An 18,628-nucleotide genomic window follows, 5' to 3' on the forward strand; every position below is an offset into this window, starting at 1 on the left:
TTTTTTTTTTTTTTTTTTTTGAAAGTAAATATCTTTTATTACATATCTGCTGTTTTAACAATTTACTCGGATTACAGCGTTAGCCCGAGTATCCCTGTTATTAGTTACTAAATTCCCGGGGAAAAAGTTCAGTAAAAAAATTAGTCAATTGTTAAAAAGTATTACATATACATTCTTTAAAATACAGTTATTTACTCCCTCGTTTCACTACTCCGAAAATAAAATTTGTCTGAACTAGATATCGTAGAAAAAACCAAACACAGTATAGGGTTGTGCGTTCGCTACAAGATCGCATTTAATTGAACGTGTTCAACATATATATATATACAATCAGCCGTACATAATGAAATTTTACTATACACAAGTCGATAAGAAACGATAAGGTTGCATATAATATGCGTAAATGGGGTGGGAGGGGGAGGAATGGTATACCAATCTTACATAGTCCTTACTATCTTGTTACGAGCGTCGCATTGGTCAAACACGCCTCAAATCTTCCTTATATACTTACTGCCGAAATCATCCGTGCAGAAAGGAATACATATAAAGTATAGAATTCCGTGGTATAAATCACGTGTTTACGGAACATCTATTTGCTTTCCGAAATTGTATTCATTTTCCCATATTTATAATCAATCATTGACACAGTGATTTTGTACTTGACCTTTTGTGCTGGATTAGTTAAACTGTTTACTAATTTATTGTCCAAAAACTAGTGCCAAAAAGCACATGTTTGTAGTTAACAAATTGTTGGATTAGATTAAACTAGTTTGGTAAGTATTATATATTATTCATTAGTAACAAATGTATATAGAATTTAAGCGTTTTAAAAATATCAGGAAGTATAGTAGAAATAAAGAAAAAAATATCAACATGTGATTTGATACCAACACACACAAAATTACTTGAGGATACTTAGTGTAAAACAGTGCTAAATTTTGTTCATTTTAGCTTCAAAGTATAATAAATAAAGTGTCTTGTTCTGTTTGTTTATACATAGAAAAAGTAGAAAACCAACAACAACAACATAAAGTCTAGCAAAGGTATTTTGACTTCAATGACCTTTATCTACTGAGACATCATTCATACATTTCAATTACATATATTTTTGAATATTTTTTAGCATCTGACTTATTGTTTTATTTCTATATTCCATCAGATAATATCTGTATTCATATTCTTGTTTAAATATTTTATACACATTAACTTGATTTGTCTTATTATTTGAAATGCAATTGCATTTGTGCAGAGTGAATAAAATAACTGTCAAGAGATAATTAATATCATTTAATGAGTCTTCTCCTATTTTATATCCTACCACCAAATGTTTTAAAGTAATTATATGCTTATCAATATGAAGTTTATTTAATAGAATACAGATTTTATTCCAAAAAACTTTAAAATAAGTACATTCCATGAAATTGTGTTGATAAGTATCTGGTACCCCACACACTGAACACAAATTAGTGTTCTTAATTTTCCAGGTGAAAAGATGTGTACCTACAGGTAATATATAGTGTAATAATTTCCATCGAATCATTTTTAATTTATTGTCTTCTAAAAAACTGAAAATAAAATTTAATGTGTATTTGATATTTGGTGGATTTTTATCTATATTTAGTTCTTTCTGCCATCTTGTAAACCCTATAGGTATACCTTTACTAACATTTGATAGAATTATATAAATATCTTTATTATTGATTTTTTGTAAAACGTATATAATTGCGCCTTGTTTTAAAGAGAGTTGTTTTTCACACTTAACAATAGTTTTTTGTAATATATATTTCCAGTGATTTGGTATACTCTTTCTTATTTGTATTATTTCAGCAATCCAATTTCTTTTTAACATTTTAACTTATTGAGGATTTTTCTTTTGATATTCTACCTTTGTTATCAATTATGTCATTTACATAGATTATATTGTCTTTTATTAAATGACTAAATATTAAACTGTGCCCATTTAACTTTATTTATTTATTACCCCATATTATTTGTTGTCTAATGGTTCTAAAGTTTTCTGGTTTGTTAGTTTGACCGCCGCCATATCATACCCACGTTTTTAGTATTTCAAAGTAGAAATAAGGGATTTTGCTCTTTTGGTAATTAATGGATTTTAAATTATCCAGATTCATGTGAAATATTAGAAAATTTGATCCATACTGATTTAAGTAAAATGTTGGAATAATTTTCCAATTTGACTGTTCACCTTCCATTAATCTTTTCATCCATTTAATTTTTATTGCATCAATAAACTTGTAAATATCTATCATTCCAAGACCTCCTTCATTTTTTTTCATATTAATTGTATTTCTTTTAATTTTTTTCTTGTTTATGGTCCCAAATGAAGTCATAAATCATTTTTTAAAACTTATATATTGAATCTTTGTCGATGTTAGAAACTGAAGCTAAATATGTAATATTGGGTATAACTAGAGATTTCACAACTGCTATTTTTCCGATCATTGTTAACTTTCTTTTCTTCCATGAGTTAAGAATTTTTTCAGATTTTTGAAGTTGTTTTTCTATATTTAAATTCATACATTGAGATTTATTATGTCCAAAGTAAATACCTAAGCTCTTTGCTCCAGTTAAAATTTTCAAAATTGTCCGAAATGTGTTTTAATTTACCGAAAGCTAATCCTTCAGTTTAAGTTCGATTTAAAATAAGTCCTGATAAAGAACCAAATACTTCAATTATATTAAGTGATTGAGTAATTTCATCTTTAGAGCATAGAAACAATGTAGTATCATCGGCTAACTGGCTTATAATAAGGCTGTGTGTTTTTCTATCTAACTTTATGTTTATTCCTTTAAGATTATTGTCAGTTCTTATTCTACAGGCTAATATTTCGACTGCAAAAACAAATAAAATGGCGCTTAAAGGACATCCTTGACGAATTCCTCTAAAAAGTTTCAGTGTGCTTGAAATCCATCCATTATTTGAAATACATGCCTTAATATCTGCATACAAGGTTTTGACCCATCTTAACATAGAATTTTCAATACCAAATTTTGTTAGTGATTGATACATGAATTCCCACTCTAGGGAATCAAATGCTTTGGAGAAATCTAGAAAAAGTAAAGCACCATCTATTTTTAACTTTTCTGCATGATCAATAATGTCTTGTATTTGACGTATATTAAAACCTATATAACGGTTTTTGATGTACCCATTTTGGTCACTGTGGATAATTTCTGACATTAGAGGTTTTAATCTTTGGGTTAATGTATATGCAATAATTTTAACATCAGCATTCAATAGCGTAATTGGTCTGTAATTACCTAAATCAGTGGGGTCTTCTTTTTTAAATATTAGAGAAATAAGGCCTATTTTTTGTGATTCAGATAACATCCCTTCTTTATAGCAATAATTGAAGCTTTGAATTGCAAAATTCTTTAATTTGTCCCAAAATTCTCTGTAAAACTCTACTGAAAGTCCATCTAGGCCGGGGGATTTATTTAATTTCATTTGAAAAATTGATTTTGTACATTCTTCTGTTGTGAGGAGTCCGTTTAGAGAATTGCTTTCCTCTTTACTCAATGATTGTTTATTATTTGTATCCTTTATATAGTTGTTTATAAAAATTTTATCTGGTTTAGTGCTAGTGTAAAGTTTTTCATAATATTTCTTTTCAAAATTTAGTATTTCTGATTGTTTTGAAATTATCTCCCCTTTCTCATTCTTTAAATTTATTATATTTTTTCTTGTTTGTCTACTTTTCTCTAATCCTAGAAAAAAATTAGTGTTCTTTTCCTCTTCTTCTATCAATTTTATCCTAGAACGTATCTGTGCATCTTTTGCTTTATAACTATAAAGAGATTCTATCTTACTTTCTAACAAATTGATTTCCTTCTTTTCCACTTCACTTAATTTTTTGTTATCGTTTTTTTCCTGTAATGTTTGAAGTTTTATTTCCAAATCTTGAATTTCATTTTTTCTTTGCTAAGCTTTATTTTTACAAAACTGTATTGTTAATTATCTTACCTCAATTTTAAACAAATCCGATAATTGTGATAGGTTTTCAGTGTTATTGCTTTTGAGTATAAAATAGTCAATTATATTTTCTATTTTTTCTTTATAAGATTTATCAGTAAGCACACTATTGTTTATTTTAAAGAACCCTTTACCCTTATTATCATTAGATATGTTGATTTTCAGTAAAATTGCCTGATGGTCTGTACTAGAAAACAGGGCTGGTCTAATATCCGTAGACTTTATCATAGTTCTCAATTCTTTACCGGTCAGAAAATAATCTATTCTACTTGCCTCATCATCTTTATTTTTACGTTTCCATGTATATTGATACAGTTTTGGATGTAATTGTCTCCATATATCCTCTAGTGTATTTGTTTATATTAAAGTTTTCAAACTATTTGTAATTTTTTGTTCTCTATTTTTTTTTATTATTTTTTCTATCTGCACTACTCAATGTTTCATTCATATCTCCTCCTACCACTAAAATTCCAAGACTGTGCTCTTCAATTATTTTATTTACATTTTTAAAGAAGACATTTCTCTTTTTCTTCTCATTTGGTGCATATAAATTAATCAAAGAGAATATATTGTTGTTTATTTCAACATTTACCAAAATTATGCGACCTTCTTGATCAGTATAAGTATCAATTATCTTTGAATTTAATGTTTTTTTTATAAATATAGCTACACCTTTTGATTGAGTGGTGCCAAAACTATGAAAAATATCTGCAGCATATTCATTGCTAACTTTATTTTCTATTTCTACAACAAAATGAGTTTCTTGGATAAAAAGTATGTCTGTTTTTTGATATTTCAACCATGTATAAAGTCTATTTCTTTTTTTTTACTTGTCCTTGACAATTTAAGGAACAGATGTGTTAAGTTTTATTCATGAATCTTATAATTTTTGTAGCTCAAAGCAAGTGATTTAAAACCTAAACCTTCTCTACTGTATTTTATTTTTTCTGAACCTTTTTGTAATCTGATGTAGCCAACTATCCTTAATATGAGTAGTTCACATGTAAAGATACAATACATAATTGTGACATTTGACTTTTTAAATTGTTGTACAATACTGAATACATTGACAAACATATACATGTACAAGAACAGTAGCATGCATAAATTAAAAATATACATATATACATTGAGAACAACATTGTATTTAACATGATTTTGTTAACTATAAATATAATGAATACATTCTCTTTTATGTGTATTTTATCTACCCGTAAAATTGGACACCGGTTCGGGAAAGGTGTACATGTTTTTAATAATCTATGTAGGGATTTTCCCGCATCTATTAATATCAGTCGTTTGCTCAGATAATTTCTAATTATTGTTTTTGTTCCGTTAAATTCTACTGATTCTAATAATGCGCTTATATTGTTATATTTTGTTTTAGTTGTAGTTGATAGTAACAATTTTGTTTTTATTTCTGCAGGTAGATGAGATATCAAGCTCAAATACAACATGAGCTTAACACAGTTCAAGATACATTGGTATAAATTTATGTCTTTGGTTACGAACGACACGATTTGATAATAGGATGAATTTACTTGTTTTACATGAAGACTAAAGTACTTTGATTTAGTGATGCTGCAGATTTTTACAAGAATACATTTATGTGTGAGGAATGATATTGCTGGATTTCGACTAAAAATTCTTTTCCAGTATCTATACATGTACATGTATATTTGTGAGCATTTGTATAATAATACAACGTATTGAAGCCAAAAATCATGAAAGTTATGTAGAGAGATCTTACAGTGAAGTATTATCCAGGTGTAAATATGGACTGTAGTTAAATGTTGCTGGATTACTGTTTGATTCATAGATTTTTTTTTTCGACAGCATAGGATTGGAATTATGAGATTCTTACTCCAGTTTATCTGTAGGAAGTAAGAACTTTTTTGCAAACTGTTTTCCAAACTATGATGATACTTATATAAAGGAATTGATATTGCAAATTTGAAAGTATGAAATCTAATATTCCATCACAATCATCGCTACATGTCTTTGTATTTTTACTGTTTTTTTTTAAATTTATTTAAAAAGCATTGTCTTCAAGGTAGGTATCTACCTTTAGGAATATGCTTGGCATACATATATGTATGAATAATAATAAAACTATATACAAACAAATCATTGTAAAAAATATAGAGATGATAAACAAAAAGAAAAAAAGGAGTTAGCTACATAATCGTTTGTACATGTTTATTTCTCCTTTTTAACTTTGAGTTTTTGGTTTGCTGGTTTGGTTCTCTCTATCGAATAGGTCAGTTGTGGGTGTTGTTGCAGACCTTTTTGAAACTTTATTTCCTGGAGTGGTTGCACTAGCTTGTTTCTCAACTAGAAATTGTTGCATTGAACTTTGTTTTTCATCTTTTGCATCATTTTGATTAGTTAGTTTATTCTTTTTACTAGATATTTTTTTTAGTTTTTTTATGACTTGATGTTGCAGCTTGTCCTGTATTTTCATCATTCTCTTCATTGGTGATTGATTGAAATAGAGGTTGAGATTTTTGAATAGACACCTCTTGCGAATTTTTGTTTTGAGTTTTCTTCGGATTGTGAGTGAGCACTTCCTGCAATTGTTGGTTAGGCACTTCCTGCATCTGCTGGTTAGGTATTTCCTGCATTTGTTCAGTTTCATGTTGTTGAGTATGTGCAGTCTCATCATTATTGTCATCAGTCTCTGATTCTTTGTTGTCATCATCTGTGTTTGTTAATTCATTTTCATCATGTGCATTATTGTTGTCTGAAAAGGGCTCTTCACATTCTGATTGTTTGTGTCCATTTTTTTTTTACAGATATTACATTTCCAGTCATTTGGACAATTGCTGATGAAGTGGCCTTTTTCGAGGCATTTTTTGCAAACCATGTCGTCTCTGTTTTTTGTTGGTTGACCTTTATGAAGGATTGTAGCCCTGTAGTTTCCTAATGTTACTTGTCTAGGAAAAGGTTGTTCCACAGGTTCACAATAAAATATTCGGTCTCCTGATAGGCAGTTTGTTATTAGGCGTCAACTCGTATGCGCTCTCAAAAGTATCTGTGTATTTTACACCCTGCATTCTCTAAAAAGAAGGTAATCTGACCATCATCAGCCGAGCATGGGATGTCTTTTACCCGAATTTTAACATGATCTGGGTTCACATAATCTTGGAATCTCGGGTTTTGTGAATAAAAATTCACCAAACGGTCTCTTACCACAATGCCTGATATTAGAAGCTTGCTGCGATCGTCTTCGCCTTGTGTGTAGATTCGCCACATACCTCGAACTCTATGAAGCGCTCTAAGATGGGAAGAGGGTATTAGTCGACCAATCATTTTGTAAAGTTCGTGGTGTAAAAGGAAATCTTTGTCAGAGGGTTTTGGACCAAACATATCTGATTCCAATAAGAAAATAGGTTTTACACTCATGTCATTGTTATTACCATTTTGAACTACCTTCGAATATGTTTCCGCCATTTTTCCTTTGTTTACAGTTAGATTGGCACTATTGAAATACGATGATTTTGTCATTCCAAACTCAAAAGAGCAAAGTTATTGTACCATATAATGGTTACTAATAGTTTTAAGCACTGTTCTGTCAGAAAGTGAAAGAATTATCGTTACTAAAAATTCAAAAATCTAAATTTCGTAAGAGCTCAGAAAAACTCCGTAGTTGACTAGGAAAACAGTTAACAAGTCTGTTCCAAGTTAACTTGTGTAGAGGTTATACTGCACCTATATGTATATATTTGACACTCTGAGAGAGCTTGTTTTCATATACAATACATTGCCGACATTCATCACACACACGTTTGACATATATCATGTATATAATACTAAAGATAAAAATAAAAAGAACTTTTCACCGTGAAAAAAAAAAAAAAAAAATCAGAATCGAATTATATAGTATTGAATCCAAAATCGTTATTTGTTTTCTTTACTAGCTATTCATATATTTCCATGCATATATTTTATCTGCATTCGTTGATACATAATATAAACTTACAACTCAGACAGTGCAGTTAACTTCCAAAAAGCGTTGTCTTTGATATGGCTGATATTGTTAACGCTTAAATCTCTGTAATGATTATAAACTATGTTATGTTATTTAACATATAAATAAAACAAAACTCTCTTGAACTTAATAGGTATGTTCAAAGTGATTATGTATGAAAGCAATTGAAAGAAACCAATTATTTGTATCTGATAATTTCATATGTTGCTCCTTTTCCCCCTTTACGAATTAGATAACCGGGCAGTTTGGGGTTTAAAAGGAAATATCACATTATTTCCGATACGTTTTTTGTTCTTCTTGTCTCTGAATGTAGAGTTTATAAAAGAAAATATTATATTGTTCATCATTTGTCATTTCAGTACATTTTATATCAGCATATGACCTATAATTGACTTTGTCATCATCATCTAAACTCTAGAGGATCATACCACATCTACTATTTTTATAGGCATCCATAAGTGACCAAACCCAAAAGCGTCCGTAGGTTATATTCGTCTATACTATATTTAATCGCATTAATACAAGATCTGCAAAAACAAAAGGCATAACCGCATAATGTTCAAACAACATGTTACATATTAGTTAATTTTAATGAAACATGCAGTTGAAAAAACCAGTATATTTACATCATGACTACAGGTATTACAAGTTTGTCCTGTTGAAAAAATGTATTACTCTCTTATGTCTTTATATCTTGTTGTTATGAAGAAATGTAAACACAAACAATTAGCTTTACGATGAAAAAATGCAGGCAGTTAAAACCATATAGAAATAGGCAACAGTAGTTTACTCATATATCGATTAACACGGCAAATTACTGTAACAGAAACAACTGAGGGTATCACATGATTCCCAATAGGGGTGAGACAGGTAGCGCTGACAGGGTAAGTGAATCCTGATATACATGCATCGACCGCATGCAATTGTTGACGTACACGAATTTACACATGTGATGTCATGTTTTGTGTTTCTTCAATACATATATGTCATAGAAAATAAAAAAAAATAATCGAAATTGACACAAGTATAAGACACTGCCTGTCACAGTGCCGATTTGAATGTCTTACTCTGGACCAAATTAAATTATAGTCGATTGACCATTGAAACGCGTCCTTACAATTTGTAGTTTTATTAATTATAATAGATGCTAGCTGATGTGATTAGTGTCCATTCATGTAGACGAAACAACTATTAAAGGTTAAAAAGGAGAATAATTCTTTCAAAACTAGTACATCTAATCGTAATGACTATCATGATTGACAGTAGCTTCTTTACATATACAATAATGTTGTTTACTAACAAACACGAATTCAAAATGTGTTGTGCAAAGATCCCAACGTCCTAATTTTTCATAAACATGATAAACACATATCAAATGGGTTTGTTTATCAATACACAATCAAATTTGTTAGATTTGGTCAAATAATGAGTTAGTTTTTATTCTGTTACAACGACACTATGTCCTCAAAGAGCTGTCCCGTTCGTTGGCCGCAAAAAAAGTTATTCGAAGCTAGTTTACCATTAGTGTTACTGCAGTATGCACTTATGTATACGCTTGTTTTTCTGTTAGGATTTCAAATTTATAATGTATAACATGATTCATCTTCAATCAAATTCCTGCTTACTGAATACTTATACATTCTTACACCTGAGAGCTATGCATTAATATTCCGTTCCATTTGTCTCAGGAACTGCAAATCAAAGCATTGCTATCTACAATTGAGAATCAAGCTTTATACTAGCTTGCTATGCATTTTCACATCCGTCATTTATCAACGTCTTGTCTACCTATACTTACAGCGGGGTATGTTTAGTTTTCGTTTATTCTGTTTGCTGGAATCTTGCAATTTGTTCTCTCGGATGAATTGTTTTAGATTTTCTCTAACCCGGACCTTTTTGAATAATGTATAGCTTTCTTTACGGTATGGGGTTTGCTCATTGCTAAGGGCATTATGGTGACCCTTATTTAATATGATCCATGTCGTGTCAGAGTAAACTTTTCTTCTTATTCTTGATGCTTAAGCTTTAACAAACGTGTTGATATAAATCTAAATAAATACTAAACATGTACTCACATAGTTCGAACACTTGGAAGATTCATAAAAGTGAACAGCTCTATTGTAAATATTTCATTGTTATTTAGTTGTCTTAAAGAAAAGATAACATCAGTGGAATATGTCAATTCTTAAAATATCAGTACACGTTTGATAAATTTTATGATACGAAAGAAAGAAATGTTAAAGACCAATACGAATAAAAGACAATAAAGGTTAGGCCAATCAAATGACACAACTAACAAAAATAATCTAGAGGGCAACACATGAATTTCAACAACAGACAACTGTCCATAAAATATGTCAAGTTTTGAAAAAAAACGTTCATAGTTAACACACGTTGCATATTAATTGTTCCGAATCAAGCAAAGATCTCTTATTAACTCCATTTTCTCCTAATGACACACATTATGCCCCTTTACATACACTTACTTTTTTATTCGAGTCCTTACAAATATCACACATTCAATGATCATTTCTTTTAAAACCGATTTCTGAGCTGTTACGTGTTATTACGAGCTAAACATGTGCCCCTCCTTTCAAGTATCATTAAATGTGTTTGCAAGTTGTTTACGGGTACCTGCAAGTTATTTCAGGAAAGACTGTAATATTTTGTCTGTCTATGAAGAAATAACATAAAAAATATGGTGCACACTGAATAACACGCGTAGCGGGTCATTTAAAAGTGCGCACCACATTTTTTATGTTATTTCGAATAGCAGAAAAAAATATAACAGTCATTTCTTATAATTTAATTCTAAAAAGGAGTAAACCATGATAAAAATGTTGATGACGTCGCAGGACAAAATTATGTCTATGAGCTAATAGACAAAACACTTTCAGCCGATCAGAGGACGTGTTACACCCAAAATTAAATTATTTACGGATGCTTACGGTTGACTACAAGTTGCCGATATATAAATACTCGTAAGAAAAATCCGGAATGCGAAAGGGGTAAAATGACTAGTGTAAAATGTTTATGCTTAAACTGTGTGCATTTGAACTGATGACTAAAACATTGAACATATCACAAGTATATGACGTTAGTCCAACGTGTTCTTTTGTGTGTGATTTCCAAATTTCTAGGTCCCATGATGTATGAAACATACAACTTTTTAGAATAATCTACGTCTCTATAGGAAAATAATAAATCTAAAATTTACTTTACAGAACATCAATAAAATTGAAAGTTTAATCACAGTTTATAACATGGCGACATATTTATTTAACGTTTTGTTTCTAGTTCAAAAGTCCAAATTTGGTCTACTGCTACTTATTTCGCTCTTTTTGGTGTTTTCGAAACATTACCGTGTTCAGTGTTGTTGCATACATTCATTTCCAACGCGTAAATTTTCTTTCTTGGCCTAGCGGTTATTCTACCTTTCGTCTTTAACATGGCAGACCTAACTAGTCCATCTAGTCCAATAACAAGTGCTTTTATAATAGTTAACTGCCAATTAATCACGGGAGTTTCATTGTATATATGGTCAATGTCACCAATATTCATACCTTGTTCATTTGAACTACTGATACAATGATAATTGCGTTAAACGGTTAAATTATCATTCTTCTATCGAACTATCTGGCATTGGACTTTTTAAAGTTTGTTGGCAGAAGATTGTGTAAGATTTTTATATGAGGTTCATGTTAACATAAAGGTTGCTAGGATACGGTAGTTTTACACATTCTCGTCCATGTACTTACTGAGATGTAGTCAGCTGGTCCTCGTCTATTGATTCTGTAGATACTGATGCCAACGAACATTTGGGTTTGCCTCTTCTTTTCTTATTGTAATATTAAGTATATCTAAACTCACATACGATCGCCATTTAATTCCTTTGATACATATCCTTGTTGGTTGTATGATTATTTACCAAAACACCGCCATACCAAGGCTCTAGCTCGGTTACAAAATTTAACTTCGTCCATTGACTATTCAAAGTTGTGTTGAAGTGTTGGCGATGAAATAAGCATTTCAAGTCCGTACTGATGCTACGTATGTTGTCACATTGTCAGAAACCACGATTGTTGGAAGTGATTTCCTACTTACAAATCTACGAAAAAGTAAAATAAACTGTGCCTTGGTTGAACGTGAATGATGGTACTTGTCTTCTCTGTTTGATTCCCTGTAGTTTTTATTTGTCCTAAGCTTCTAAACATTTGTGCTCCGTTTACATTCCATGTGGGCCACATATTATCTATAGTTAGAAATTGTATTTTGTTTCTTTATATACTCCAACAACCTTGCACAAATCACTGCCCCCACTAACTCGAGTTTTAGTATTATAATATTTTTCAAAGGACAAACTCTGTTTTGAGCCATAACAAAATACCTTTCTTTCTCTGTCCACGTGCTCTGTATGCTCTAGGACTTGCTTCAGAGAATATATCTAGGGTTGAGTTCGAAATATTTGTATCTCCATTTAAGTTCATTCGGGGTAATTCTGCATTTTGAGGGCTATTCCTATTCATTTTTTTTTATATTTTGTTATGAAAACAACTGGTCCTAATCCAATATATTATTCCATAACTTCTTTAAAACATTTTATTTCTCATTATTATTTGATTCTAAAGTACTAACGGGTGGAATATTCTAGATGATTATTTTAGTAAATTTCGTTTTTTAACAGCTTTGCTTCCTTTAACAAGGAAATCCTATTTAGAAAATGTAATTGTGTCATTCGTAGCATTCATTTTGCTTCCGAATACCTTGTAAATTGTGTTTTGTTCTAGAACAACGTCGTTTCTGCCAAATTTCGTAGTGTGATGTCCATGATAGAAGATTAAATCCTGCGTTGATAAATAATTGTCAAGTTTGGTTATACATGTAGTAATCAATCACATCGTTTTCTATCGAAAAACTTGAAATTATGTTGTCAACGTTTAATTGTCTGTTAACCTCTCTGTCAAGGTACACGTGTTGTTCAGCATAACAAATAAAATGAGTGCATGTTGAACCGAATAGAACGGAATTAAAGCGGCAACATGCTAACTGTTTTGTTGTGTTTGTTGGATTGCTATACCTATTAAATCTTGTAGCATAGTCCAACATTCAGAAATGCCTTCTTAGTGAATGTTGTCACTGGATGTTTTTTGCTGATTTTAGGGAATATTAAAATAAAAAAAAATCCGCCAAGAAAAAAATATCAGGTGTTTGACGGAATTCGTAGACTATTTATATCGGAGTAGTAACTGAATCATTTTTCCCGGTGGAAGTAAGCTAATTAAATATGCATCTTCTAAGGTCAACAATAAAACCAATCTGTTGAACCGTTTTACGCATTTTGTTGAGCATGACTGGTGCCAATAACGAGCCGTACGAGTCTCGAGTCTTGAATGTGTCCGAAAGATTGTATCCTCCAATTTATGTTTCTATTCTGTTGTAGAAATATTTGAGGCTGGTTTTGTTTTCTAAAATAGTTCTTATCCAAAACTGTTAGAATAGCTTGTGTATCCTTTTATATAATTCCATTTCACACGTTAGAGCTCTGGCTAGCTTTAAAACCAGATTTAATCTACCTTTTCCTACATCAGGTAATTTAGTTCGTATACATATTTCTAATAACTTTGCAATAGACAATGATTAAAAAATTCCACAAGAGTCAATGTATATAAATACCCAACCCTGCGATGTACTCTTGTCTACTCTCTTCTTCTGTTGCCTTGTTTATATATCTATAATCTTCCATATTACAATTTCCTATCTTTTATAAAATCATATCTACACTTTTCGGTTCTGTCATGCACGTAACAATGCCACTTGGTTACATTTACCAATTTTAGTTTAAGGACAGCATCGTTTCACAGTAGGACTTGATTCGATGTAACCGCTTACAATTTATCAAATTAATAATTCAAATTTTATAGACTCTTTATTCCAACGAAGGAAATGGAAGTACAAGAAGAAATGTTTACCAGCTTGACACCTTAGTAAAACAAAACGCATTTCATAGCTATGCATGTATGATAGTATAACTGTTTTTTTTTTCTTTTCAGGTTGATTTTGTTTTCGATTTTAATCCATTGTTGATGAATTACATATCTTCCAATATTTTCTTTAAACTTTTCTTTGCCTAGTATGTGAGAAATTATTGTTCCTCAAGTACTTTAAAACTCAAATTCCTTACAGGTGAAATACACCACGAAAATTATAAGCAATGAAAACGCACAATCTGTTGATAATATTCGTAACTAGATATTCTGATAAAAGTTTATACGAACAGACTTAGTATGAAAAAGATTTCGACTCGATATATCAAATTGTATACTAAATGATATACGTTTATAAATCCAAATACTAAATATTTCAATATAATAGAAGTACGATACTCATATAGCAGTTATATTCGAAGCGTGGCAAGAATCATATGTTTAATATGAAGCAAAACAAAAGTATTTACATACAGAATTTGCAACTGTGGCATCTTTTTACAAAGCTCGACATCAATTTGTGTTATGCTATTGTACCTGAGATCTCTGGATAAAAGATAAAAAAAAACCCGAATAATTCGGCCCGCACTACAACTCAATCATAGTTGTGTTTGTTCATGTTCTATTAATACAAACGATGTCAATATGTTCTTTAATCAATTTGTTTATGGTATCTTTAAGCATTCCATGAAATCGTTTTTAAAATTGTGCATAATGTTCATTTATCGTAAAAAGAAGATGCCAGCAGATATGGTACTGACATCGATGCCCCGTGTTATCAAATGGGTAGGCGTTATCAGACTTATCAAACTAATATTATCATTTATTTTCAAATAACGTCTGATATTGTGCAATTCTTAGTAGACACATTTGTTTAAAATGGAAAACAAATATGCACGGAATCACGGGAGTTTTAAGAATAACTGAACTTTCAAACAATACGACCAATATTCCAGGAGGAACACAACTTAAAAACAAAAGAGAAAAAAAACTCTAACATGAACGGATACACTGGCTTGTTTCAGTGTGTTGTTTTAGATGTTAGAACAGCATACTAATTTGAGGAAGGTTATTCGTAATATTTCTCTTTGATTTGGCTCTACATTTAACAGTGCTAATTTGTTGATGTGTCTATGGTAGATTAATTGCGTATCTGTTGTAAATAATTATTAGTCTTTATCTTTGATGCTTGTTTTTACCCCTTCCAAATTAATTTGTTTAATATGAGACAACTATATCATGCCATTGCATTTTGCTTCTTTGTTTTGGTGTTCCATATTTTCCCATCTCAGTCGGCTTAATCCTATCATTCAATATGGTAGTATTTTGATGATCCAAGTGACGATATTAAATGTGACATGTACTTGATATTAATTAAACTTAAAACGCATGGATGAACTTACATGTTGTACGTGTGACGAGGAAGATCTGGAAAATGTCCTAAAGATCTGAAATAACAGTCCACTGAAGAGCCTGATGAAGTTGAAGGACAAGAACAAGACGACTTGTGATTACAACAAGAAAGGCGAAAACAAAAATGTCTACTTTCTATCTGAATATATTACATCGCTGAAAATAAATAGTTATCATTACGAAAATGGTTTACTAAAATATAATAAGAAATAAAGTAAACAATGCATGATCTCAACTACACATTATTATTTTTAGCAAAAGCAGACATGGATCCAAGAAATCTCTATAAACCGATTGGAAACTGTCTGATTGGCTTATTTCCAGCATACTATCTTAGTCATGTCTATACTCCATTTGAATTTTGATGCATAGTTGTCTCCTTGGCAATCATATCACATATCCTTATTTTTATATTATGTTAGTAAAGTTCGTTACAAAAGCATCGTACTTATAATATTTAGTGATATTTTATTTATTAATGAATTAACGACCAGCAAACATTTAATATATTCCATACATAATCGTGGTATTTGGTTTATTGCAGAAGATATTAGTTCAGGCTAATGATGTGTTGCTACATTATGCATCAACATTAAAAACACGCTAAAAGTTAATTAGAAATAATGTTATTACCTAAAGTTAACAATTATGGAAGGCTAAACTGATTTCAACAGGTTTGACGATGTCTGATAACTATCATTTTTATACTTTTCATTCAGAACATTGTTTTTACTGACATGAAAAGAGAGACACAACATTTCATAGGTAGTCTTTTAGGCTTACCAAACATTCATATATCAAATTACTGAAGTATACATTAACGTAACTTCCCCTGCACATTTTGAACTATTTACAATTTTGGTGAGGTATATATGCTTATTACATAGCATTTATTGGTTATTTTACAATTTGTTTCTTTTTCATCCTTTTAAGGGACATAAAAGTTGTAATTTTGCAAAATCTTATGTATGCCTTTGCACTTGTTGGGGAATGTGACAAATCTTCAGAATTATCTCCTGTATTAATTTCTTTACATCCAAATGCAGATCAGCAGCGTGTTAGATACACACAAATGTCAGATAAGTTCCAAATTGAAAGTTGAAAGCAATTAAAGAACCCATTAAGCTATTTAGTGTAACCTAAAAAGAAAGAAACCAAATGACAAACAACAGTACACGAAACACAACATAAAATTAAACTTAGCAACACAAACCCCACCAAAAACCGGGTTTGTTCTCAGGAGTTCCGGAAGGAAAAGCAGATCCTGATCCCCATGTGGCACCCGTCGTGTTGCTCATGTAAGTACAACGACGGTGATAAGTCTGATACGGTAGGTTCCATTTGGGGAAAAGAGACGTTACTAATAGTTCAATCAAGAAACCATGCATCTTGATAATGTCAGTTTCAGAGAATCGATTGTTGAATTAGAGTGATTTTTTACAAAGAACGATTTTTTCCTTTTTAGGACAAGATACCTGTATCTACGTTGGCCATTCTTTTTCATGAAACAAACAGGACCAACTCTTTCAATTTGTCCATTAGTTTTGAATGGAGAATAATTGTGTCAAGTGTAGAAAAGTCAAATGTTTTTATACTATTGCAAGATGAAAGAGTGTTAGCATGTAGGTCCTCTTAAATTGTTTGGATTTTTGTTCATATGGGATAATACGGTAATGGTCAGTATGAAATAGTCCCTCGTGACATAATTCACATATTTCCAGATTTGATTTAGGATGTGCCATGTTGAATATATAAAAAAAATGTATGGACTATGCAAATCTCACATTACAGTTTCATGTTATGTTTTTGTTTAATGATTGGTTTCACATTAGGCTAACGACTAAATGTCGCATTTTAAAAATTATTTAAATCATGTTTAAGACATTACATACTACTTAATACGGAGTTGCGTCCTAAGCAAGGTGTAGTTTTTAATTACATAATATACAAGTTTTATACTATATACAAAGGAATTCACGTAGAGTCATTATATTCATTTTAACATAATATGTGTTAGTCAAAATATTGACACGCAAAACAACGTACTAGAATCGGATTACACAACTTTTAGTCTTAAATAATGTTTCCTTTCTGATTTAACGCTGATGAATAACGTTTGATAACAAACCTTTCTATAATTTCATGGTATAGCATACTAATGCTAACACAGAATATTACTTAGTAGTCTGTGTTGATTTACAAATACACATATATTCAATTACTGAAGTAAACTTCACCAAAAATGACCCTCACCAAAGTGTTTTACTAATCTTTGTAAACTACATTGTTTTTGCCAAGGTGAATATACGCCCATGATAGAGTAAAATAGAACGAAAGAAGACATACACCAAGTTATTTCTTTATGAATCCTACAACATATAAATAATCTACAACTTCTCTAGGCGTGGCCATGCAGATTAACCATGTGGTATATCAAAATGATGTCAGATAAGTTGAATGATCAGAATTTACAATAATAATACACCTATACACAGAAATTCGATCAATGCTTCTTCACTCAACAAAATTATTGAAATTCAAAATTTTTATTTTTAACATTAAAATGGTCAACACAATTCAACATTTGACCTTCAACAATAATCATGATTTCAACATTCACAACTTTTAAAAAATGAACATTAAATATCCGATTATCAACATATAATACTGGAGTTATACATTCAATAATCAACAGTTAACATACTTCATCTGTCAATGTACACATTCAACAGTCGATGTGAATGTTGAACGTCAATGTAAATTTAATATCGTTGATACTATTAGTTACATGGTGTGTTAGTGACCTTATACGATATATATGGGGTCAGTAAATTCCATATGGGATAAGAGCGAAGCTCGAAGCTCGAATCCCAATATAGAATTTACTGACCCATATATATCGTATTAGGTCACACGCACACCGTGTACCTAATTTATCTTACCGACTATCTTCACATGTGGTATTTCGACTAGCGGCCTATCAAAGTGATTAAGTCTTCAATTTTTAGTATTAAGAACCTACTTCCATTTGTCTATACAAAAAACAAATGCCAACAATAACAACTTGTTAGCTTTAAATTTGTTTTATGAATTTATTTCAATCGGTCATTATTAATTGCTTTGTCTGTTGAAACCTTTCAGATTTCATTTTTGTTTTGAAAGGGAAGTAACTCCTTACTACCCCCATATGGTAACTTACCCCATATTTTTTAGGACACTCTATATCAAATATATGTAGTCACCACA

The 18,628-nt window shown here is 30.7% G+C and overlaps 2 protein-coding genes across 16 annotated transcripts in view; one reads left to right on the forward strand and one right to left on the reverse strand.

Moving 5' to 3' along the window:
• The window catches only part of LOC127731659 (tight junction protein ZO-1-like), a 611,031-nt gene that overhangs the window by 416,106 nt on the left and 176,297 nt on the right, over positions 1–18,628 (forward strand). The gene's annotated exons all lie outside the window — the stretch shown is intronic.
• LOC127731663 (leucine-rich repeat-containing protein 15-like) overlaps positions 1–18,628 on the reverse strand; it is a 286,215-nt gene that overhangs the window by 164,817 nt on the left and 102,770 nt on the right. The gene's annotated exons all lie outside the window — the stretch shown is intronic.

The sequence above is a fragment of the Mytilus californianus genome, unplaced genomic scaffold (assembly GCF_021869535.1).
Source record: "Mytilus californianus isolate M0D057914Y unplaced genomic scaffold, xbMytCali1.0.p SCAF_20, whole genome shotgun sequence".
Lineage (NCBI taxonomy): Eukaryota > Metazoa > Mollusca > Bivalvia > Mytilida > Mytilidae > Mytilus > Mytilus californianus.